This window comes from Pan paniscus, chromosome 2 (assembly GCF_029289425.2).
Source record: "Pan paniscus chromosome 2, NHGRI_mPanPan1-v2.0_pri, whole genome shotgun sequence".
NCBI lineage: Eukaryota > Metazoa > Chordata > Mammalia > Primates > Hominidae > Pan > Pan paniscus.
In genome coordinates this window covers 130,217,814-130,244,639 of record NC_085926.1, presented here as the reverse complement: position 1 = coordinate 130,244,639, position 26,826 = coordinate 130,217,814, and the positions used below count along the sequence as shown (strand labels likewise).

General features: G+C 41.0%; 1 protein-coding gene and 1 pseudogene across 2 annotated transcripts in view; one reads left to right on the top strand and one right to left on the bottom strand.

Annotated features, from left to right (window-relative positions):
• The first annotated feature begins 5,936 nt into the window (after positions 1 to 5,936).
• The window catches only part of CPNE4 (copine 4), a 746,304-nt gene continuing 725,414 nt past the window's right edge, over positions 5,937 to 26,826 (top strand). Inside the window, exons 1-2 of one of the 2 annotated variants that reach the window (XM_055110462.1) lie at positions 5,937 to 6,425; positions 7,483 to 7,610. The gene's annotated coding sequence lies outside the window, so the exon portion shown is untranslated. The remainder of the gene's footprint in view (positions 6,426 to 7,482; positions 7,611 to 26,826) is intronic. The other variant, XM_055110464.1, reaches the window with a different exon arrangement.
• On the bottom strand, positions 10,971 to 11,045 carry LOC112439509 (small nucleolar RNA U13; annotated as a pseudogene).

Below are 26,826 nucleotides of genomic sequence, written 5' to 3'. Positions count from 1 at the left end.
TATTCCAAAGGATCCACTGAGTGCTATGTTGTAAATGTTTAACAACTGGCTCTGAAAAAAAGTTATAATTTTCTATAATTTGCAGCATTTTTCAATTTCCATGGTGAAAATACTCCTACTATGGCTGATTTGAAGCTACCAACATGATGTGACTTTACTTGGAGGTGGAAAGAGACAGGCACACCATTATACAATATTCCCATTATGCAGACACAAGTGAAAATAACTTCAAGAGCATAAATAATAAAATGTAGTAAAATAATTTGTAAGTGATGAGTTTTGAGTATTCTTACCTTCATTTTAAATATAATTTATTTTAACATATAATTTAATTTTTAATAATGGCTGCATTTAACAACCAGTTGGCAAAATTACTGAAAGTTTAACAATTGGTTATTGTAAACCAGTATAAACTGGCTCCAGCCCACCACTGGATCTACTATAACATTAGTACTACATTGTTAATTATGCTGTTACTACAGTTTCCTCGTTTTGGAGGAGGAGGAATATGGGACATCCTAACTGAGAGACAGATGGGTAATTGTAAAACTCCAGTTGTGGGTGTGGTTGTGAGATGATGTGGGTGGCAGAGGAAGTTGTGCAAGAGCTTCAGCAAAAGGGTAAAGAATGGCAATTATGAAGGCAAGGTCAGAGAGTGAACACCAGATGTTTCGCCTTAGAAGAGAAAGAGAGGAAGACAGGACACTATTGATGGAGTGCCTACCGTATGTTGTGCATGTGCCAGTCTCATGGCACGTTGTATTTCATCTAACCCTCACAACATACTTGAAAGGCAGATAGCTAAGTAGCACTGTGTAAGAAGACAAACTCAGGTCTGGCTAACTCCAAAACTGTTATTATTATTTATTTATTTATTTTTGAGATGGAGTTCCGCTCAGTCACCCAGGCTGGAGTGCAATGGCATGATCTTGGCTCACTGCAACCTCTGCCTCCCGGGTTCAAGCGATTCTCCCGTCTCAGCCTCCTGAGTAGCTGGGATTACAGGCACCCACCATCATGCCTGGCTAATTTTTGTATTTTTAGTAGAGATGGGTTTTCACCATGTTGGCCAGGCTGTTCTTGAACTCCTGACCTCAGGTGATCCACCCACCTCGGCCTCCCAAAGTGCTGGGATTACAGGTGTGAACCACCGCACCCAGCCAAAATCCTTATTCTTTTGATGTTATCAAACAAAGCTAGAAAGTTTACAAGAGAGTGGAATAGTGGTATCTAGAAGCAGAAGCCAAAGAGACAAATATGGAGGCCAGGGGGATGTCACCAACAGCACAAGATCACAATGTATTGGACCTGGGAAGGTAACTGCTGGACAAGTCAATCTTCAGCATTCTGAAACAGCTTCCTACAAGGAATGTCTATGGCCATCGACAGAGAGGACATCCTGTTATAATGAAAGAGAATTCCCCTCTCCTTTTTCAGGAAATGCGAAGAGCTATGTGAATGTACCTTCAGCATCACAGGGATCAATGCCATAGTTAAAGGAATATGTTATAAGTAAAGTGTGTGAATTCAGAGCCATAAACATCTGATTTATGGTGGTGTATACAAAATTCCAACAAGAAAGGAGGAGGAAAGTTCCCAGGGAGATGTTTCTTCTCTCTGCTTTATTTCAATCATAGCTGCTATTAATCGTCTTCTTCAGCTTCTTCTCTCTGTTTTCCCTTCAATAGACACAAACAAGTTATTGCTGTGGACCCATAAATTATTGATCTTCCAGAAGTCTCCCCTCCTTCCATTGTACCTGCATCTCATGCTTTCTTCCTCACACCAGCCCCTAGATAGCATGAGAGCTGTTGGCCTTGCCCTGCACTTGGTTAGTGTGCTGGTTGGCTCCTCCAGAAAGCAAATGCCAAGACAGAGTTAGAAGGGCACTCAATTTAGTAGGAGTAATGGCTGATAAAGGAGTAGGGAGGGAAAGCCTTCAGATGATAATGCAGGTCCAATAACTGGGAAAGGAGAGTGGAAAGAAGGAGGATTGGGTCCAGAGAGCCTCAGATTAGTGCAACCCAGAGAAAGACAGCCTGCAAAATGGGGGCTCCAGTGCAATAGAGGAATCTTGAGTGGGGCAAAATATGTTCAGGCCTGGTACCCCTGCCATGCTCAGTCGTCTGGGGCTACCAGAAAAGAATGTGGCCTCAGGTCAAACACTAGAGTAGATCCCAAAGGCACTGCAGCTGGAGGATGTCAGCTAACTGCTCTCCTTGGAATTTATGGGCAAGTTTGTTTTTGAAAGCATATCTGAGGATCACACCTCCCTGGTTGTTTCTGTGAAGGGCATTTTTTATATTCTTGGCTTGGCATTGATGGGAGGAACAGTGGGATCTCAGTCTAGGTAATGGGCTCCTGACCAGAGTCCCCTTCTCAACCTCCGATGTTGGAACTTTCTTTGAAGCCTGTTGTCCACTATAGTATTCAGGATTCCTTTGGAGGCAAGTAACAGAAATCTAATCTAATCTGATTCATTTTAGGCAAGGAAAATAATTTTTTGCTTCATGTTACTGAACAAAAGGAAGGGAAAAGATCAGTGGGAACTTGGAATAAAACTGCCACTGACGTTCATCTATTCCATTCTTCTTCTCTCCCAGTTTGGCTTCTATTTTGTAAACTATGTATCTTTCCAATTGAAGCTAGGGCCAAGGCTGCTGTAAGCTTCACCTAAGAAGAAAGAGCTCTTCTCCTTCAATTTCAGTTGAAAAAACCTGGTTTTTGTTTCCATGCCTATTGCCTCATATTCATTCATCCAAAAAAATATTTATGGAGTGCCTATATGTGTCGGGCACTGTTCAAGGTTCTTACAATGCTGAAGTGAACAAAATAGATAAGTTTCTTTTTAAAATGAAATGTATTTTAGCAGAGAGAGATAGTAAATGCGTAACCAAATAAATAAAGAGGATAATTTCAGATAATGATGAAACCATCCCTATAGACTTCAGAAAGTTAATCAGAGTAGAAAAGAGGGGGAGAAATAAAAATAAAGCAAGATCACAGCACATTCACCATTAATCATGAGGTCAGCTTACTCTCTGACCTGCCTACTAAGAGTTATTCACTGCCTGTTACCCCAGAATCACACAGACCTGTCACCACTTAACTGTTCTGTAGATAACAACTTAAACATTGTGAAATGTTGTTTTCCATTTGAGATATTCTTTCAGGTCCTGCATACCAGTGAAACTATTGATGTCAACTGGTCTGAAGGACCTCACTGATGCCCCATGAAAAGCTGACTTAACAAAGAATGCAATTTCCACATCCTGATGATTTCATCACGCTTACCTGACCAATTAATGACCTCAATTTTCTAGGCCCTTGCCCTCCATGATCCCCTTAAAAGCCCCAGCACAGAACATCTCGGGGAGATGGATTTGAGTCTCCTCCTATCTTTTCACTTGGCCACTCTGCAATCATTAAACTCTTTCTCTGCTGCAAACCCTGTTGTCTCAGCCTATCAGTCTGATACTGCACAGCGGACATACAAACCCGTTGGTCCTGTAACAGTGAGAACTACAGTGAAGACAATAAAATAAGGTGACATGACTGTGAGTGACTTGAGGTGGGGGATACTTTAGATGAGTGGTCAGAGAGGGTTTCTATGAGGTGACATTTGAGGTGAGACTTGAATGCAGGAAAGGGGAGAGCCATCAGAGCATCCCAGGAAGTGTAAAAACCCTGAGGCAGGGAGTGAGGTTGTGGTCTCAGAGGAAAGAAAAAAGGCCAGAGTGACTGAAGAATTGTAAAAATGGGAAAGGGCAGGAGCAGACAAGGTCAGAGAGGTAGGAAGGTGTTGAATCACCCAGGATCTTGTTGAGGCCATGGTGAGGAGTTTGGATTTATTCAAAACGCAATGGGAAGCCAAATGGGGTGCTCTAATCAGGGGAGTGATATGCATTAAAAATTCTGTGGCTGCTTGTGAAGAATGAATTATGGAGAAGCAAAAAAGGAAATGAGAACAGCCAGGAGGCTACTGTAGTGGTCCAGGAAACAGATGATTGTAGCTTGGATCAGGGTGGATTTGGGGAGGTCAAAAGAAGTGAATGGACGAGAAAAATACATACTAGTATTGGATATGAGATGTGAGGGAGAAGGGTGAGAAAAGGAAAATAGCTCAGAGCAGTCTGAGCTATGTGAGATATGCAGAATTTATCAGGCTCAGAGAAACATGAGTATGGGACTTCAGTCACCTTCTCCACTATGTCTGGGACAATTGTTTAAAGGCATTTTGTTCTTGACTAGCTGCTACATCCATTTTCTTCCTGTTTTTGTGATACAAAGAACAATATATAGCCAATCATTAGCTTATGTTATTTTAATGTAAATTCTTGGTAAACAACTTAGGAACTGCCTCTTCTTTTACTCCTTAAAACCTCAACTAGTAACTGCTACTAATCAGGGTGTATATTTATGGCAACTTGAATCTATGCTCCCATGTGGCCATCCTCAAGCTTTGGACTCCTATAAACTCTATACTTAATTTTTCTGGTCCTCATTATTTAAGGCTAACGGGAGAATCAAGGAGCACTCCTAGGCATTGGGCTTCAGAAATTGGGTGAATGGCAACAAAAGTGTCAGACACAGATGATGAAGCTTCAGAGAGACACAGGTTTATCTTATTCATTTAAGACATACTTTTATATCTCTTACTATCCTGGTTCTCAACCTTAGCTTCACACTGAAGTTACCTTAGAATTAAAAAAATAGGCTGCGTGCAGTAGCTCATGCCTGTAATGTCAGCACTTAGGAAGGCTGAGGTGTGAGGATAGCTTCAGCCCAGAAGTTCGAGATCAGCCTGGGCAACATGGTGGAAGCCCCGTCTCTACAAAAAATAAACAAAGGTAGCTGGGTGTGGTGACTTTCCCCTATCTATAGTCCCAGCTACTCAGGAGGCTGAGGTGGGAGGATGGCTTGAACCCAAGATGGCTGCAGTGAGCCATGATTGTGCTGTTCTTGGATCTCACGCAAGAATTTGAGGCATATCCATAAAGTGAAAACAAGTTTATTGAGAAAGTAAAGAAGCAAAAGAATGGCTACTCCATAGGCACAGCAGCCCCAAGGGCTGCTGGTTGCCGATTTTTATGTTTATTGATTATATGCTAAACGAGGGGCGAATTATTCATGAGTTTTCCAGAAAAGGGGTGGGCAATTCCTAGAACTGAGAATTCCTCCCCTTTTTAGACCATATAGGGTAACTTCTTGAAATTGCCATGGCATTTATAGACTGTCATGGCACTGCTGGGCATATCTTTTAGCATGATAATGCATTATAGTTAGTGCATATAATTAATGTACATGTCTTTGTGACCTGTACTTTGTGCCAACCTTTTATCTGATCCTGTGACTTAGAATGCCTAATCTCCTGGGAACGCAGCCCAGTAGGTCTCAGCCTTATTTTACCCAGCCCCTATTCAAGATGGAGTTGCTCTGGTTCAAAGGCCTCTGACAATGCCACTGCACTCCAGCCTGGCTGATAGGGCAAGAGCCTGTCTCAAAACAAAATAACAACAAAAAAACCCTGTGCCTAATTAGTTATTAGAGAATTTTTTGGAGATTTTAATTTAATTGCCATGGTATATGGGCTGGATATCAAGATTTTTAAAAGCCACAAGTGATTCTAATATGCCTCAAAATTTGAGAAGCACTGACTCATTACCTGGCTGGTTCTGTTTCAAATGCTTTACAGATGTTAATTCGTTTAATTCTCATAACAATCATGAAAGTTGATCATAAGAATTGGGTCATTCTTGTCACTCACAACTAAAACAGAGTTGAGAAGCCGGGGGAACAAGCACGCAGGGTACAACATTGCTGAAAGAATGTAATTCCCTGCAAGCCCAAACTGCTTGTTGTAACCTGAAACCAGTTTTCTCTCTATCTTCTGAGATAACGTGCTGCAAAGGCTAGCACTAATTGTGCCCACAGCCACCATTCACCAGTTGAAGCTTTCTGACTCCCTAAATTCTTTCTTATGCCAATGAACTTTCTCAAAGAAGAATACATAACATTTCTCCTTTTTTATAAAACTGATATCGGAATAGGGCAGGGAAGTGCTGGGCGGAGAAGGGCGGGTCCCTGGCGAGGGCTCCACCCCCAGGCCTGTGCCCACGGACCTAGGTGAGGACAGGCATTTGTTTTCAGGTCCAAATGTTACATTTCCCAAGACCACCCTGGCCCACCATGCCCCCATCCCCCCATCCTCCCATCCTGTGCCTATAAAAACCCTGAGACCCTAGTGGGCAGACACCCAAGCGGCTGGACATTGAGAGGATCACAGCGGTGGAAAAAGACACAAGCACCTAGCCGTTGAGAGGAACGCACTGGCCTAAGAACATACTGACAGACGCCGGTAGGCCAGCAGGCCGGCAGGCCATCAACCCGCGGAAGGACACGGACTTTGGCCAGGGCGGTATAAGGTAAGCCCCGCTGCTGGGTGGCCTGGCTCCAGGGGAAAGCAACCTTCCATTCCATCTCCCTTCTGGCTCCCCCATCTACTGAGAGCTACTTCCACTCAATAAACCTTGCACTCATTCTCCAAGCCTACGTGTGATCTGATTCTTCTGGTACACCAGGGCAAGAAACCCCATGATACAGAAAGCCCTCTGTCCCTGCGATAAGGCAGGGTGTCTGATTGAGCTGACTAGCACAAGCCGCCTACGGACGGCTAAACTGAAAGAGCACCCTGTAACACAGGCCCACCGGGGCTTCAGCTGTAAACATTAACCCCTAGACACTGCTATGGGGTCGGAGCCTCACAACCTGACCGTCTGTATGCTCCCCCTAGAGGTGCGAGCAGCGGGGCACTGAAGAAGCGCGCCACACCCCCGTCACACGCCCTGCGAAGGGAATAAGGGAACTTTTCCCGTTTCAAAACTGCTAAGCCGTTCTTTGCTATTTGGACATACCCGAAGACCACCAGGTCTGTATGTATGGCCCAAATTGCAATTCTTTCTTCCCAAATAAAATATTAAATTTATGGATTCATCTCTACATGTTTATTTTGACTTTGACATAATTATATGAGAAAGGTACTATTAACTCTCATTTTATAGATGAGGAAATTAAGGCTCAGATTAAGTTGCTCGTCTAAGGTCACATGACAGAAACGGAGCAGGGGTCCCTCTTAGGGCCCTCCTCCCCCCTTGCCAAGCATGGAAATAGAGGAAAATATTGAGTTCCTTCCGGGGAAATTCTAGGCAGTGAACTAGCCACCTCACTAGCCCTGATAAGTAAATAAGCAACTTGATAAGCAAGAAGATAATAGTAGCTGAAAACAATAGCCAAGGTAGTTAGAGTCCTGAGATGTTTGGTTCCCTGTAGAAACTAAAGACAACATCTTAACATATGGCCCTGAGCTACTTTTCAGAAACACAGACCCCCGCCAAATGGATCTACTGGCATGTAGACCTCAGATAAGGGGCGATTGAGAACTGAACTCTGACTGCCATTCTTTTTTCTAAACTTCTTCCTTAGGAGCCTAAAGGACGTCATACCCATGGGCCAGACCTAACATTCCTTTCTGCTGATCCCAAGTTTTTAGACAAAGTTTCCCTTCCTTAACCAATTGCGAATCAGAAAATCCTCGAATCCACCAATGACCTGTAAGTTCCTGCTTCAATATATACTGTCTTTTTAGGCCAAATCAATATATAACCTCCACATATGCCTTAAAATTCTGCCTGTAACTTCTACTTCCCTGAAATTTATCCCTGCTTTTAAAAACTCTTGCTTGTAAGCTATTGCGAAGGTTGGGTCTTACAGTGTGAGCTGCCTGATTCTCCTTGCTTGGTGCCCTGCAAATAAATGCCTTCTTTTCCCCCCTGCTGCAAAACCTTGGTGTAGATGTTTGGCTTTACTGCACTGAGTGAGCAGACCCTGGTTTGGTTTGGTAACATGACTAAAAAATTACAAAGAAAAGGAACAGGAACACAGCTCTCTGGTCCTCTGGTATTTAGAGCTGAAACAGAGGAGGAGGGGCCTGAAAACATGAAGGCAGAACTTAGAAGGGAAACAGGAGAGTGTAGTGTTGCAGAAGCTTGGTGGAGAGAGTATTTCAATGAGGAAGTGGTCAGCTTTTTTGAAAGCCCTGAGTGTTTGCTGAAGAAAGACAGAGACAGAGAAGTGACCACTGGATTTGGCAAGATGAGGTCGTGTTGAGTCTGATGGGAACAGTGCCTGTGGAGTGGTGGAGATGGAAGTACAATCACAACTGATTGAAAAAGGAGTGGGAGCTGAAGATGTAAAAGTAGTAACCACCAAGAACTCTTTGGGAAAAATTAGCTAAGAAAGGGAGCTGAAAACTGGGAGGGGGATGGAGGAGATTTGAAGTTGTGTGTGTATTCAAGTATTAATTTTGTATGATGATAAATAAAGAGTACAGAGGATGGTGGGCACATCAGCTCATGCCCATAATACTGGCGCTTTGGTAGGTCAAGCCAGGAGGATTGATTGAGCCCAAGATTTGGAGGCCAGCCTGGGCAACATAGCAAGACCCTGTTCCTAAATTTTTTTTTTTTTTAAATTAGCCAAGCATGGTGGTGTATGCCTATAGTCTCAGCTACTCTGGAGACTGAGGCAGAAGAGGATCACTTGAGCCCAGGAGTTGGAGACCAGCCTGGGCGATATAGCAAGACCTTGCCTTTTAAAAAGTGGGGGAAAAAAAAAAAAAAAAAAGGAAGGCATTTTGTTCCTGACTACCTGCCCCACCCATTACTTTCATATTCCTGGAATTTTTGATATGAAGAACAATGTATAGCCGATCAGTAGCTTATGTGATTTTAATATAAAATTCTTGGTAAGCACCTTAGGAACTGCTTCTTCTTTTTCTTTAGAAACCTACTTGTAACTGCAGCTAATCAGAGCATATATTCAGGGCAACTTAAATCTATGTTCACAAGTTGCAGTCTTCAAACTTGGTCCAAATAAAATCTCTACTTACGTTAAGTTGGCCTCAATTTTTTCCTTTAGGTTGACATTCCTTTGATCTTTTAATATGTTGAATTTTTAAATTTCTTCATTGAATCCTTGATCATGTTGCATTTTTTTAAATAGATGTTTTCTTTTTCCATTATTTTATTTTGGATTTTTAAATAGTGTTCATAAAATATTGGTCTATAGTTTTCTGTGTTATTATTTTCAGATTTTGGTGTCAAAGTTATACTGGTTTTGTAAATACTGATTGAATAGCCTTTTTCCCTTATGCTTTGGAACTATTTTAATAACACTGGCAAGCTTTGTTCCTTGTAGATTTGACCGAAGTTGATTGAAGCCCTCTGTGAAATTGTCTGAATTTAGTGTTTTTAAAAGGGTAACCATTTGATCACTTTCTCAGTTTCTTTGTAGTATTTTGTGTCCTTGGTTTTGTCCATCTCTTTTGCTGTCATTTTTGGTAAATTAACTTACATTTAGTATAAACTTGTAATTTATATTAAAATAATCTATTTCATCCAGTTTTTATAATCTTTTAAAATTCCCTTTATGTGCATGTATATTTTTCTCACTTCTAAATGTGTTCATTTTGTATTGCCTTTTAAAAATTATATTAGCCAGTTAAGCTACCTATTTCATTGTTTTTCTAAGATTCAGTTCTTAGATGTATTTATTAGTCCTGTCTCTCTGTTTTTTTCCTGTAATTCATGGTTTTTTACTTTCATCTTTCATGTTTCTTTTGGTTTACTTTAGCTTTCTTCTTCTAAAATGTTTTGATTTAAAAGCTTAATTTAAAAGCTTTGTCAACAAAAAGAGTCAAACTCTATAAAATATTTGAAGAGATTTATTCTGAGCCAAATATGAGTGATCATGACCCGTGACACAGCCCTCAGCCCTCAGAAGGTTGGGGTGCAGCTTGGTTTTATACATTTTAGGCGGGCATGAGACATCAGTCAAATACATGTTAGAAATACATTGGTTTGATCCAGAAAGATGATACAACTCAAAGTCAGGGGTGTGGGATTCCAGGCTATAGGTAAATTTAAACATTTTCTGGTTGACAATTGGCTGAGTTTGTCTAAAGATCTGAGACTGACAGAAAGGAAATATTTGGGTTAAGATAAAAGATTGTGGAGGCCAAGATTCCTTTGAAGTCTTATTGTGGCTGCCCTTAGAGATAATAGATGGCAAATATTTCATATTCAGATCTTTAAAAGGTGCTAAACTTTTAGTTAATCTCTAGGATTGGGAGGGCCTGGAAGAAAAAGATCTAGTTACATTAACAGAGATTCTTTACAGACACAAATTTTCCCCCACAAAGGACAGCTTTGCAGGGCCATTTCAAGATATGGCAAATAAACATGTTTTGGGGTAAAATATTTCGATTTTCTTCCTTGTCTCATAATGTTATGCCAGAGTCAGGTTGGAAAGCCACGATATATAGGGTTAAATAAAACCCATCTGATGAGAACTTATGGTTTATAGGGCATGACTCCCCAGACTCTTTAGATGGGAATTTGGGCAAGATAAAAAAATCAGTTTAGTCCTCAACTCTTTATTGGTTAATATTAAAAATGTTTAAAGTTATGAATTTTTTCTCATGGTTTTTGAGGTTTCCCATAGTTTCTCATGCATTGTGATTTTATTGTTATTTTCTAAATTATTTACAATTCTTTTCTTTTTCCATGTCAGATGGGTAATGTGCGGATGTGGTAAAAAGGTTTAAAAAAGGCTGCCGGGCACGGTGGCTCACGCCTGTAATCCCAGCTCTTTGGGAGGCCGGGGCGGGTGGATCACGAGGTCAAGGGTTCAAGACCAGCCTGACCAAGATGGTGAAACCCCGTCTCTACTAAAAATACAAAAAATTAGCCAGGCATGGTGGCGGGTGCCTGTAATCCCAGCTACTTGGGAGGCTGAGGCAGAGAAATGCTTGAACTCGGGAGGCGGAGGTTGCAGAGAGCCGAGATCACGCCACTGCACTCCAGCCTGGGAGACGGAGCGAGACTCTGTCTCAAAAAACAAACAAACAAAAACAAACAAAAAAGAAAGGCACATCTCGCACATGAACGTGAAAACCCAGTAATCACTGTTATGAACTACAAAAGGATCTATTTACTTTACTTGATTTGAATTTTTTCTGAAACAAATTCAGAGAGAGTTTTAAAGTTTTTTGGCTGTAGGACACTTTGTTTTTTATTTTTATTAATTTTCAAAGATAAGCTACAGTCTTACTGTAATTAAATTTTTACCTATTTCTCATTACATTTTTAGAAGTTGTTGACTTATGGATTTAGATGCTGCATAAAAATTTACAATAATTAAATCTTCATTGTAGACAGGGGCATTTATCTTGATATAGTGACCATTTTTATAATTTTTTTTCTCCTACCAAAGTGGCAAACTTTCCCCGGTTAACACATAGATAAGCCTTTTCTTCGTATTATTATATATATATATATATATTCTAATCTTCCTCCCATTTTGAGACTGTCCCTCATCAAAACAACCTACATCCCATAGTGGTATGGTTTAAATGTACCCTTTAAAACTCACATTGAAACTTAATCCCCAGTGTGACAGTATTGAGAGGTGGGGTCTTTAAGACATGATTGAATTCTGGGCGTGGTGGCTCACACCTGTAATCCCAGCACCTTGGGGGGCTGAGGTGGGAGGATCACCTGAGGTCAGGAGTTCAAGACCAGCCTGACCAACAGGGTGAAACCCCGTCTCTACTAAAAATACAAAATTAGCTGGGTAAGATGGTTCATGCCTCTAATCTCAGCTACTCGGGAGGCTGAGGCAGGAGAATCGTTTGAACCTGGGAGGCAGAGGTTGCAGTGAGCCGAGATTGCACCGAGCCGAGATCGCATCATTGCACTCCAGCCTGGGCAACAAGAGCAAAACTCTGTCTCAAAGAAAACAAAAAAAGACATGATTGCATGAGGGCTCTCCCTCAAGAATGGAATAATCCATCCATGGACTAATGGGTTAATGGATTATTATGTTATCATGGGAGGGGAACTGGTGGCTTTATAAGAAGAGAAAGAGAGACCTGAGCTCATGCTCAGCCCCTTTGCCATGTGATATCCTGTGCTGCCTTGGGACTCTGTAAAGAAGTCCCCAGCAAGAAGCCTGTCACTAGATGCAACCCCTCGACCTTGGACTTAGCCTCCTGATCTGTAGAAAATAAATTCCTTTTCTTTATAAAATACACAGTTTCAGGTATTCTAAGCAACACAAAATGAACTAAGATGTAATAAACAACCAGATGAATTTATAATTTCTACAGTTTGATCCACAGCTTCAATTACAATGTTAGAGTTTCAGATGTTTCTAGATCCTTTCTTAGCACAAAGGAAAATGTAGAATGTGGGGGAACATATTCCTCATAAAACCAACCAATGAAACTTACAAACGTATAACTTGGACAACAGAGGGAGCAGAAGGCTGCTAGCTAGAGGTTTTCTTAAAGAATCCCCTGGGGAGCTGGTAAGAAATTCATGCTCCTGGAATCTCCAGATTTGGAAGGTTCAGTGGAAGCAGAAATGGGAATTTCAAGCAAGTACTGCAAGTGATGTTGCTGAAGACCCATGTTGACCCCCTTAAACACTACTGTAGGGAAAGGTTTCTCATCTATTACCTCCTCAGGAAAGAAACACTTAAACATCAGGAACACGTATTAACTATTTTTTGGGAAACTTGAGGCTATGTTAACATAAGAAATTGGCCTGGCACGGTGGCTCATGCCAGTAATCCCAGCACTTTGGGAGGCCGAGACAGGTGGATCACCTGAGGTCAGGGGTTTGAGACCAGCCTGGCCAACATGATGAAACCCCGTCTCTACTACAAATACCAAAAATTAGCTGGGCGTAGTGGTGAGCGCCTGTAATCCCAGCTACTAAGGAGGCTGAGACAGGAGAATTGCTTGAACCTGGGAGGCGGAGGTTGCAGTGAGCCGAGATTGCGCTGTTGCACTCCAGCCTGGGCAACAAGAGTGAAACTCCATCCAAAAAAAAACACCACACCAAAAACAAAAAACAAAAAAACCCATAACAAATTAGCTTTAGGTGAATGTTTGTCTTTTTTCTTTTTTCTTCCAGAGAGACTCAATTTACTAGGCTGATGTTGCTGTCTTTCTTCTCTCCCTCCCTCTTCCCCTATTTTGCCCTTTATATTAGTTTCCTGGGGCTTCGCTAACAAAGTAACACAAACCGGGTGGCTTACATAACAGAATCTTGGTTTTAATATAGAGTATTAAAAGCCAGAATTTCCTGAATATAAAGCTGGTATTTCTTTCTTTTCTTTCTTTCTTTTTTTTTTAACCATCCTGCTATATCTCTGCTAAAAGGTATGTGTGAGCCAAAAGTTTAAAGAAATGGCAATTTTATATCTTGGTATTTTAATTATCGACAAATAACATTGTTGTCTATCATGTATTTATTTAACAAGTATTTAATGAAATCTGAAATATACTGTCGGGATCAAGAGCTTGGCCCTCTGATAGTTCATTGAAAAATCAACTCACAATAAGGCAGATAATCAGAGAAAGGTCATACAAATTTATTTAACGTTATACAAAAGAGCCTACAGAATGAAGACCCAAAGATAAAGGGGAAATTGCCCATTTTTATGCTTAGGTTCAACAAAGTATGGACAGCTGTGTAGAGCTATGATTGGACAAAAAGGGTAAGATCTCCTGCTAATGGACTGAGTGGGAAACCCAGCAAAGTCTGCCTAGATTCTTCTTGGCCTCTCTGAGCATTCAGTCCTTTCTTCTGGCTATGGGGCTGGCCCCTCTCTGCAATGGGGGTCTTATGACTAAAACCACCTATGCAAAATTATAACTGAGGGAATTATGACAGTTGTTAGAAATACCAAAATTGTTAGAAATAATTGGTGTGGCAAAGAAAAGTCAGCATGGAGACAAAAGATCTCCCAGCAAGGCAATCTTTACTTTCTGCAGAAAGGGTGCTCAATCGCAGATGGAACAATGGTGAGAGCACACCTGAACAAAGGAAAAGTGGACATATTTATCCCGTGTACATTTGGATCGTCCTTACTGCTGTGTCCAGCATCCATTGGCTGGAGCTGAACCTCACAATCTTAAACTGATACCCGATTTGCTAATAGCCTAAAACTTTCCTAAATAGGTAAGTGCAAGGAAGAACAAAGAAGTTGCTTACAAAAGGTTTAAGGAAGCAATAACATTTCCAAATAAGGAAGGGGCATAGACTGTGAGCTGGAACATGCTTGTGAGCATGTCCAACAGTTACATAGGATAGGGCTTAACAAAGAGTTATTAGCACAAAGCAAGGAGGCTTGAAGAAAGTTAGTCTTTACAAGAAACTGCCATTTCTAACACTTATGATTTATTCTTTAACAAGATGGGGAACTTTGAAGAGGAAACTTTTTACTTTCTACAACAGAAAGAAATCAGACCTAACCGACTCCATCTTGCTTCTAACCTTTAAGCTGTCCTTGCTCACTCCTGGGGATAGGCCGAACTGACTTTGGGAAGGAATTCAGTTCATGGTTTGACTTAGCGGTCATGCAGACTGGCTCCAAGAGTCTGAACCTCCCCAAATTGCTCCTGGGGGTAACATCACTATTGTGAAACCTAAGGTCAATGCTGGAGATATTTTGCAGACCCTGCACTGGCTGGATCAGCTGACACCACTCAGACCTGGCTCAACCAGTTCTGCCATCCCACCCAGTAACAGAAAACAGCAAGAAAAACTCACTTCAACCCTCTAGGATTCCATCTCCAACCTGACCAATCAGCACTCCCCACTTTGCAACCCCCTGCCGACCAAATTATCTTTAAAAACTCTGATCCACTGAATGCTCAGGGAGACCTATTTGAATAATCATAAAACTCCAGTCTCCTGCACAGCTGGCTCTGTGTGAATTACTCTTTCTCCACTGTAATTCCAATCTTGATAAATTGGCTCCGTCTAGGCAGCAGGCAAGGTGAACACATTGGGCAGTTACATGACCTGTAGTCAAACAAGGCAAGTCAGATAATTTCTCTATGGACGGGTTTTTGTTTTTTTTTTTTTTTTAGGTGGAGCCTTGCTCTGTCACCAGGCTGGAGTGCAGTGGTGTGATCTTGGCTCACTGCAACCTCCACCTTCCGGGTTCAAATGATTCCCCTGCCTCAGCCTCCCGAGTAGCTGGGACTACAGGCGCATGCCACCATGACTGGCTATGTGGCCAATTTTTACACAGAAAAACAGAGAGAAAATTAGAGTAATATTTTTAGGTTTTATGACTGGCATTGTGGAAAAGGGGTTCTGGTTTCTATGAACCGCCTTGGGGAAGAGGGATAATAATTTCTATGGCCCACTTTAAAGTTCATATGGAACCAAAAAAGAGCCTGCATTGCCAAGTAAATCCAATCCTAAGCCAAAAGAACAAAGCTGGACGCATCACACTACCTGACTTCAAACTATACTACAAGGCTACAGTAACCAAAACAGCATGGTACTGGTACCAAAACAGAGATATAGACCAATGGAACAGAACAGAGCCCTCAGAAATAATGCCGCATATCTACAACTATCTGATCTTTGATAAACCTGACAACAACAAGAAATGGGGAAAGGATTCCCTATTTAATAAACGGTGCTGGGAAAACTGGCTAGCCATATGTAGAAAGCTGAAACTGGATCCCTTCCTTACACCTTATACAAACATTAATTCAAGATGGATTAAAGACTTACATGTTAGACCTAAAACCATAAAAACCCTAGAAGAAAACCTAGGTAATACCATTCAGGACATAGGCATGGGCAAGGACTTCATGTCTAAAACATCAAAAGCAATGGCAACAAAAGACAAAATTGACAAATGGGATCTAATTAAACTAAAGAGCCTCTGCACAGCAAAAGAAACTACCATCAGAGTGAACAGGCAACCTACAGAATGGGAGAAAATTCTTGCAACCTACTTATCTGACAAAGGGCTAATGTCCAGAATCTACAATGAACTCAAACAAATTTACAAGAAGAAAACAAACAACCCCATCAAAAAGTGGGCGAAGGATATGAACAGACACTTCTCAAAAGAAGACATTTATGCAGTCAAAAAACACATGAGAAAATGCTCATCATCACTGGCCATCAGAGAAATGCAAATCAAAACCACAGTGAGATACCATCTCACACCAGTTAGAATGGCAATCATTAAAAAGTCAGGAAACAACAGGTGCTGGAGAGGATGTGGAGAAATAGGAACACTTTTACACTGTTGGTGGGACTGTAAGCTAGTTCAACCATTGTGGAAGTCAGTGTGGTGATTCCTCAGGGATCTAGAACTAGAAATACCATTTGACCCAGCCATTCCATTACTGAGTATATACCCAAAGGATTATAAATCATGCTGCTATAAAGACACATGCACACGTATATTTATTGTGGCACTACTCACAATAGCAAAGACTTGGAACCAACCCAAATGTCCATCAATGATAGACTGGATTAAGAAAATGTGGCACATATACACCATGGAATACTATGCAGCCATAAAAAATGATGAGTTCATGTCGTTTGTAGGGACATGGATGAAGCCGGAAACCATCATTCTCAGCAAACTATCGCAAGGACAAAAAACCAAACACCACATGTTCTCACTCATAGGTGGGAACTGAACAATGAGAACACATGGACACAGGAAGCGGAACATCACACACTGGGGCCTGTTGTGGGGTGGGGGGAAGGGGGAGGGATAGCATTAGGGGATATATCTAATGCTAAATGATTACTTAATGGGTGCAGCACACCAACATGGCACATGTATACATATGTGACAAACCTGCACGTTGTGCACATGTACCCTAAAACTTAAAGTATAATAATAATAAAATAAGAAAAAATAATTTCTATGGCCCACTTTCAGGCAGAATGGGTCTGGGAGACAGGAGGTCAGGAGAAGATCAGAGAAAAAACTTTTGATTCTGAGGCCTTCATTTGTTTTCTGAGCCTCAACAATACTAGGCACTGAAGTAGAAGCTGGTGATATAGAGAAAAACAAAGCACATTCACTCTTGGGAAATATTTCTGAGTGAGGCAACTTAAATCAGATAAACTAATAATTACCTAACTTGTGTGTGCCCAGAGTGTGCAGAAAAGAGAGAAATTAGTTCTGTGTGTACATCTTGCCCTGAGCTTCATAGGCCTTCTTCCCTTGTTCTCTGAAAAACTATGTCCCTCTTAAGTGAAGCCACCCCAGAACTTGAGATTACTTTCCTCACGTGACCATAAGCTTTTGTACCAACTTTCGTTCCACCCACTTACTTCTTACCTTCATATAAACTATTGTTTGCTCTCTACTCCCTCTGCTCTTGGTATGAACTCACTGTTCTGAGCAATAATCTGTGTTGTATGCCTTTTGGAAAAGAACAAAGCAGGTTATTTGGAGAGGGTGTTTCTCATGTTCCCAAATAGACCCTTATAAGGTCAATCTATGTTGGCTCCACTGGTCAAGTTAAAAGAACACTGTCCTTTCTGGAGCATCTTTGTTCTTTGTTCCTTTACTTGAGTTACATATCCATAATATAAGAACACTGATCTTTTGATATTCAGCTAACAAAAATTTACTGGGCATCTGTTATGTGCCTAGATCAGTTTTAAGTGCTGGGTATACAGCAGTGAATCATGATGATAAGAATCATAACAAAACAGAAAAAGATCTTGTCTTCCTAGAGCTTATATGAGAGTGGAAGAAGTAGACAATACTCAAACATAAATCTATGATATAGTTTTAGATAGTAACAAGTTCTATGAAGAAACATTAAACAGGATAAAGGGACAGAAACAAAAGATGCTTAGAGATATCAGGGAGGTGTCTTTGAACAGGTGACACTTAAGCAGAGACTTGAATAAAGTAAGGGAGTAAAGTGTGGCTTTCTGAGAGAAAAGTATAGCTGTGAGTGTTTGTGGAGGGGAGATAATCTAGAAAAGAGGAAAATATTTGATTCTGCTATTTTGTGTTCCTGGTGTTCTTTGTTTCTTTGGTACAACTGTGGTTTGAGACTGGACTTCATGGGGGCCTGCTTTTACATGGGTTACACGTGATGAGCTGACTGGGTTGAGTGACCCTAGAAGAGCAGGGGAAATTTGATCCCAGGTCTTCGTGTATTAAGTGAAGTTGTCATTCCAGCAGGCCCTGCAGAGCGTGGAAGCTCGGAATTTGAACCTGGGTAATAAATCAGCTGAGTTATATGGTAGATGTCAGAGATCTCCATTTTACTTGGTAAGTAGCTGCGAAGACTGAGGGACATTTTAGAGGTGATAAAAATGTACTATGTTAAAGTGACTTCCCATAATAGGTAATGATACATTAAGATTTTTTTCCTTTCTGTTTTACCGTATATTTTTCTGATTTAAAATTTAAAGGAAATGTTGATTAAGTGCCTTTCATGTACCAGGCATTTTACATATGTGTCTCATTTAATCCTCACAATAATGAGGAAAGAAGGCTCAGAGAGGTTAAGTAACTTGTCCAAGATCACACAGATAGTAAGCAGCAGAACCAACATTGAAACCCAAGTCATTGAAACTTCAAAGCCTGCTTACACAACAGAGCCTTTCTCAGGCAGGGAGTTTTAGCTAAATTAGCTGGTCGGACATTTTCCTCTGAACTTAAAGTTAAAAAATGTCTCTCAAAGGAGGTTCCTCAAATCTTTGTATTGTATTGTGGATTGAAGCAGAGGGAATTAGGAATGTTTGATAGGCAGCTATTTTCTAAGTTGATCTTGAGTTAAGTTCATAACTTTGAAGGGAAGTGCCAATTGAATAATAATTCTCACACTACAGAGATGTCCTCTTTTGAAAGATAAAGGCTGACCCTGTTTGACAATATCTCTCACATGTGTTTTTTGCATCTCCTCATCCCAACTCTGCATCTGTTGAACTTGAATGAGGAGCCAGAGAGAAGATCAGATTGAGGATATTATGTCTTAAGAGAATTACCACAGTTTAGCTTGACTACCGGCAGAGTCTGGATTTGAGTGTGCAATTCAAATACAAATATGTTTTAAGCATCTCCCGTAATTACTAATTGCTCGTTCATTTCTTATATTTTCATCAATGAGTGGTGTCATTTCCCCAACAGTGGTTTGAACTAGAAACCTTGGTGGTGTTCTAGATTTCTTCATCTCCTGAATCCTTGCATATTAGATAGTTACCAAATCCTGTCAAGTCCTATTTCTTAGATCCAGAATCTACTAAGGTGTAGTTAACATGAATCCAGAGTTCAGACCCCAAACTAGCTACTTACTAGTAAGTTAATGAACTTTTGTGCATCCATTTCCTTATCTTTAAATAATACCGTATTAGTTTCCAATGACTGTTATAAGAAATTACCCCAACTCTGGTGGCTTAAAACAATACAAATTCAATGAATAACATCTAGTATTTGAGAGCACAAAAGGGTGACTACAGGCAACAATAATTTATTGTACATTTAAAAATAACTAAAAGAGCTGGGCATGGTGGCTTACACCTGTAATCCCAGCACTTTGGGAGTCCAAGGTGGGCGGATCACCTGAGGTCAGGAGTTCGAGACCAGCTTGGCCAATGTCGTGAGACCCCATCTCTACTAAAAATACAAAAATTAGCCGGGCATGGTGGTGCACACCTGTAATTACAGCTACTCAGGAGGCTGAGGCAAGAGGCAGAGCTTGCTGTGAACTGAGATCGTACCACTGCACTCCAGCCTGGGCAACAGAGCAAGACTCCATCTCAAAAACAAACAAACAAACAAAAAACAAAACTAAAAGAGTGTAATTGGTATGTTTGTAACACAAAGAAATGATAAATGCTTGAGGTGATGGATACCCCATTTACCCTGATGTGATGATTACACATTGTATGCCTGTATTGGTCTCATGTATCCCATAAATATACATACCCACTATGTACCTATAAAAATCAAAAATTTAAAAACCCACAAATTTATTATCTCATGGTTCTAGAGGTCAGAAGCCTAAAATAGGTCTCACTGGGCTAAAATTAAGGTGTTGGTAGGGCTGCATTCCTTCTGGAGGTTCTAGGTGAAACTGCCATTTGCTTGCTTTTCCATTTCTAGAGGCTGCCTGTATTCCTTGGTTCATGGCCCCTTTCTGTCCTTAAAGCTAGCAGTGGCTGGTTGAAACTTTCTCACATGGCATCACTCGAACACAGACTCTTCTTCGGCTTCCCTCTTTCACTGTAAGGAGCCTTATGGTTTCACTGGGCCCATCTGGGTAATCCGGGATACTCTCCCTAGTTTAAAATCAAATGACAAGTAAACTTCATTTCCTACACAACCTTAATTCTCCTTTTGCATATTGACAGTTTCCAGGGATTAGGACATGAGCATCTTTGGGGACATTATTCTGTCTACCATAGCTACCTATCTCATAGGGCTATTGAGAGGATTCAATGAGTTTTAGGCTATAAAGCACTTTGCACAATGCTTAGCATGATGTAAATAATAAATGTTATCCTTATTGGTGTGAGTATTAGCTTATGTCTTCAGTCTCTCCCTCTTTACCCTTCATACTGGACTCAGAGTTGTATTTCAGGAGACCGGTTTCATCCTATTGTCCCCATCTTTAGTTCTTACTCTGGGTCCTCCTCTGTTCTCCCGCTACACTGTGTTTTCTATATATCAGTTTACCATTCTCGCTCTCTTTCTTTTTTTTTTCTCTTTTTTTGAGGTGGAGTCTCACTCTGTCCTGCAGGCTGGAGGGCAGTGGTGCAATCTCAGCTCACTGCAACCTTTGCCTCCCTGGTTCAAGCGATTCTCCTGCCTCAGCCTCCTGAGTAGCTGGGATTACAGGCATGCGCCATCACGCCTGGCTAATTTTTTGTATTTTTAGTAGAGACAGGGTTTCACTGTGTTAGCCAGCATGGCTCGATCTCCTGACTTCATGCCCCACCACCCGCCTTGGCCTCCCAAAGTGCTGGGATTACAGGAGTGAACCACCGTGCCGGGCCTCTCTCTCTCTCTGTTTTTTTTTTTTTTTTTTTCTGAGACACAGTCTCACTCTGTTGCCCAGGCTGGAGTGCAGTGGTGCTATCTCAGCTCACTGCAACCTCTGCCTCTGCCTCCTGGTTCAAGCAATTCTGCCTCAGCCTCCCGAGTAGCTGGGACTACAGGCGCGCTCCACTGCGCCCAGCTTATTTTGTATTTTTGTAGAGACAGGGTCTTAAACATTCTGACCTCAAGTGATCAGCCCACCTCGGCCTCCTGAAGTGTTGGGATTACGGGCGTGAGCCACCACACCCGGCCTCAACTTACTATTCTCTAATTGTTGACTTACCTGTCTTCCACCAGAATGTAAGTGATTGTGTCAAAGTGTGGTGCATGAACCAGCAACATTGGCGTCACTTGGAAGGTTGTTAGAAATGCAAAATCTAAGCCCCTGCACCCCACCCCCAACCCCACTTTTGCATCAAATGAATCAAAATTTGCTTTTTAACAAGATCTCCAAGTGATTCACATGTCTGTTAAAGTTTGAAAAATATTGTTCTGAAATATAACTGCCTGATAAATTGTAGGCACTCAATAAATGTTTATTGAATAAAATAAAAATTATACCAGGCACTTGTGTTAGATGGGAGAAGCACAGAAATAACAGGCATGGTTTTCCACAGCTCGTTGAATGATTCTGCTCTTATATTTCTTCATGTCTTTGTATAGCCTACATGATGGTCATCTCAGGATGGTTTAAAGGTGCAAGCTTGAGCTCCTATGAAATTACAAAGAGGCATCACATAGTTCAGATAGGCAAGGAATTTTTAATCTGTTTTGCTTACCACCATATCCTAACACCTGGGATAATGCCAGGCATATAAGCAGATGCTTCATAAATATTGTTGAATGAGTGAATCCGTGTGTTTTTTGTTTGTTTGTTTGTTTGTTTGTTTGAGATGGAGTCTCGTTCTGTCACTCAGGCTAGGGTGCAGTGGCACGATCTTGGCTCACTGCAACCTCCACCTCCTGGGTTCAAGCGATTCTCCTGCCTCAGCCTCCCAAATATCTGGGATTACAGGTGCCTGCCACCGCACCTGGCTAATTTTTGTATTTTTAGTAGAGATGGGGGTTTCAACATGTTGGCCAGGCTGGTCTCGAACTCCTGACCTTGTGATCCACCTGCTTCAGTCTCCCAAAGTGCTGGTATTACAGGTATGAGCCACTGCGCCTGGCTGGCCATGTGTTTCTTTTTCTCCCAGTGGGAAACTTCACCACAAGGGGGACCCATTTTCAGCTCAAATCCATTCAAGAAGGTATTTCTTTCACCAAAAAGCCTCAAGATATACCATGCTTTTCTCCTTGTTCCACCACAGGAGACTGCTAATCACTAAGAACAAACAGGCAGCTGCTCTGTAAAGTAAATGTTTAAATAAGAAAGAGGGAGAGAAAGCTGCAGGGTTTGTCACCAAAGAGAGAATGTGGGAGTTCAGTCAGGCTGGTGGGAAAAATTTTAAGATGAAATTATAGGAATTAAACACAAACCCTCTTAGAAGGCCTGGGGGTTTGTGTAAAGTGTTTGGCTGAAGACAGCTGAACTCCCTTAAAAGCGTAGGGTGTAGATACATAGGAATATAGAGTAGTTTATCTAAATAGCTTGTTTACTCATGTGGTCCTAAGACCAACCTTTAATCAACCACGGGTGCATAATTTCTGTCTACTGGTGGATCGGCAACCAGGTCAATTACCCTCTAACAGTGTTTACTCAAGACCTTTGTCATTTAATCCATACTGAATAAATGTGAGCTTTGTTGGCTGAACGGGGCCACGGCTGCTACTCTTTACAGTACCTTCCTTGGTATCTGTGAGGGGCCCGGACCCTTAGCCAGACTGACAAGCAGATATCTGTGTCAGTGTACGTTATTCATCTGTCATTGGGTCAGTGTCTGTAGGATGGACCCCCGCAAGAGAAGCCATTTGCTGGCCAACAATTCACATAGTAAGCAGGAGAATTCTTCATGGCAAAACTATTGGCAAAGTCTCCGTTATGAAAGTGTCCCTTGAATATATATTGAAACAGGTATTAAAAGTACAGGTTCTGGTCCAAGAAAACAGGGCAGATTGTACTGGGATGAAAACAGCATAAGACTCAGAAGAGTGGATCAGCAGATCATAAACAGTGAAAGAAGATTTGAAATCTGGTGTAACAGTTCCAGTGGCTAAGACTTTTACCAGTTCCTTGGTGATGAGAAAATGGAAATTAATGCCAAACCAATCTCAGTAGATATGGAACTGTGTGCATGCTACTGGAGCTGTGCAGTAAACTCTACATGGTTCTCATGCCATAGTCATTCTTTTTGTTGTTGTTGTTTTGTTGTTTTTTTTTTTTTTTTTTTTTTTAGATAGAAAGCGATTTGCCCACTTTGACCTCCCAAAGTGCTGGGATTATAGGCGTGAGCCACTGTGCCTGGCCCCATAGTCACTCTTAATGAATTGTTTGCTGTTGTCATCAAGCCCTGAGTTAAACTGTACCTACAAGTATCGGCCTGGGTGAACACAGGTGACAGATGCTCAATGCTGAGATACAGGATAACTCCCTGTCCTCACTGGTTTAATGATGTTTGTTTTTCTCTAAGAATGTATTTGCAATATGTCTGCATATCCGTTCTCTGCTTAGAAAACACTGTGTCTTGACTCTCAGCTCTAAGTTCACTTTTATATCTTCTTTTACAGCCAGCATAAATGTCACCCTTTCCCAAGTCTTTCCTGACTCTCCCAAGGAGTTATTTTGACACTATCTCTGCCATCCCATAGCCTTTGTACATACCTCTCTTATAATACGGTTACTTATTTACCTGATCATCTCTCTAGATAAACTGCCAACTACTACAGCTATAGGCTGCACCTGATTCTCCTTTAATCTTCCTCCTGACTCCCAGAAATCACCAGCATGTAGTAGGTACCTGTAAATGCTCGTAAGTAGACCTTGGTCTCATCACCGGGACAGGCAGCCAAGCCTCATTGGTTCTTGGAAGATGTTAGTTAAGGGACAGTTGACTTGCTGTGGGCAAACATCTGGCCTTTAATTATTTAGCTGGTTAAATAGACTGTGATTGTCTCTGGTTGGTAGTTGCTATCTTTTTTTACAGGAGAAATCAATCTGCTGATATATCAGTTAGAAGACAATGTTATAGATAATGCTTATACATGGTGACCTAGTTGCCAACTGCATTGTATAAGCTAACAGTATCATAACACTTTGGATTAGAAAACTTATTATCATTATTATTAAGAAATCATTTCAATTTTTATTGCTGGAAGGACTTCATCTGGAATAGAGGCCCAACTAAAATGAATCAAAATTCTGCCTTTAGAAAGCTATTCAGCTTAATCATTTTGAAGACATGCCAATGGCAAACTACAAATTTAACTAAGGGTATTATGTTTCCTCCCTCTTTTTTTCCCTTCTTTCTTTCTCTCTCTTCTCTTTCTCCCTTTTTTCCTCCCTCCCTTCCTTCTTTCACTCTTTCCTTCCTTCCTTTTCCTCAGATATTTATTGAGCACTTACACTTTGACAAGTTTTTTTTTTTTTTTTTTTTTTTGAGACAGAGTTTCACTCTTGTTGCCCAGGCTGGAGTGCAATGGTGTGATTTCAGCTCACTGCAACCTCTGCCTCCTGGGTTCAAGCAATTCTGCTGCCTCAGCCTCCCGAGTAGCTGGGATTAAAGGCATGTGCCACCGTGCCCGGCTAATTTTGTATTTTTAATAGAAACGGGGTTTCTCCACATTGGTCAGGCTGGTCTTGAACTCCTGACCTCAGGTAATCTGTCTGCTTTGGCCTCCCAAAGTGCTGGGATTACAGGCGTGAGCCACTGTGCCTGACTTGACAGGTCTTTTTTAGGCATAAGAGATAAAAAGTAAAGGAGCCATAACCCCCTGACTCCCAGTTGCTTTCTTTCTAGGGCTTTTCATTTGGAAAAAAGGAGAGAGAAGAGAGAGACTTTGAAATTTGTAAAAATGAATTAACAGCAAGAGTTGGCAGCTAGTGATCAGCTTTGCACCAGTTGAGACAGCACTAAAAGGGTAAAATGTTACATCAGATAGTAAAATTCATTATTTAATTGCCATAAATCTAGACTGTATTAATTGCTCTTACTATATTTATATTGTATCAAATGAATACAAGATGTGGCCCCTGTCCTTGGGAACTTCATCATTAGAGTTACATCTTTTATGGAAATCTAAGTTCTTTGTCAACATGATGAAAGGCTAGCATTTTTATGTCTATGGAAATGCTGGAGGAAACATGGTTCTAAGGGTTTGCCTTTCTAGTCTAGATCAGTAATTCTCAACATGCCATCCCCAAACTTCCAGCATTATTGTCAATTGGGAATTTGTTAAAAAGGCAAATTATTAGGCCCAAGTCAGAGCTACTGAATCTGAAACTCTGGGGCAGCAATCTATGCTTTAACAGGCTTTCTCTCTGTAATTCTGATGTGTGCCCAAGTGTGACTGAGAACCACTACTCCAGTCTTGACCCTTGATATGCATAGTTTGGTCCCTGGACCAGCAGCAGTCGCTTGGAGCTTGTTAGAAATGTAAAGTCTCAGGCCCCAGTCCAAACCTACTAAATCAGTATTTGCACTTTACCAAGATTCTCATGCGATTTGTAAGCACATTGTATTTTGCAAAGCACTGCTCTAGACTAGATTATACCTTGAAGGGCATTGAGCCAGAGCCAGTCTATGACTCCTCCCATTTCAGCCATCAAAGCACTGAAGTAGAAGGTAACAGGCTGTTCCTTCCACTTCCCTCAGCACTTGAGTGTCATTATCTAGAACTGGCATTTTGCAAATTTGGACAACATTGGAGTTTCTACAGAGAAGACTCTGCTCCTGTCCATGAAGACTGGGAGTGGTACCATATGAAATATAATCAGTTTGCTAGTACCAACAGATTGCTATTAAAATCATTTCAGTGTCAGATTTCCCCTTTCTTAAGATATAATTAGGTTTTCTGTCTGGAGGAGGGGTAACACAGTTTCCAACGTAAGTGGGTCAAACAGATTTACAAAATAATGAGTAATAGGAGAAATTTGAAATTTCTCAGCCTGGTATTACTTTGGTATCAGGAAGGGCCAGTTTAGTTAAAGTGATGAATACAAGATATTGCAAAATTCTTCCCTAATGGATTGGTAAATAGCTGCTGTCCCTATGCCACCCCAGCTGCCCAGCTCTTCCTTTGGACTCTCCCTAGAGCTCCACATGACTCAGCAGTCTGCAATCAAGGTATTCTTGCCTGGCACATCAGGAGTCCCTAGGATCTTAAATAATGTGATTTGCAACTCTTCTGGTTTGTTAGTGCTCTTACCCTACCACTTGTTAGATAGAGTCAATCTTTACTATTTGCAGATTCCATATTTGTGAATATACTTACTTGATACAAATTTATTTGTAACTCCCAAATCAACAGTTGTGATGCTTTCACAGTCATTTGTGGACATGTTCAGAGTGGGTAAAAACTTGAGTTGTCCAACAAGTGTGGTCACAGGCTCCAAGGGTTTAGCCAGTAAGCTCTATCAAACATTTGTAAAACAAGTAATTCCAGTCTTAGACACCATTTTATGTAAACAGAGACTCATTTAATGAATTTAGCATAATTTTGATGTCCAATCTGATAAAGTATGAATAACAAAAATCATAGCAGAATCTTGCTCGTTAACATGGAAGCAAAAATGCTACGCAAAAAATCAGGAAATTCAATGATGTGTACAAAATGTCACATAAACAAAATGGATTTTTCCCAGAAATGCAAGGATGGCTTAATATTAGAAAATCTTTTAGTGTAATTCTCCACCTTAAGAAACTTATGCCATGATCTCAGTAGATAAAAAGAACTCCAATAATATTCATCATTTTTAAAAAGAAGAAA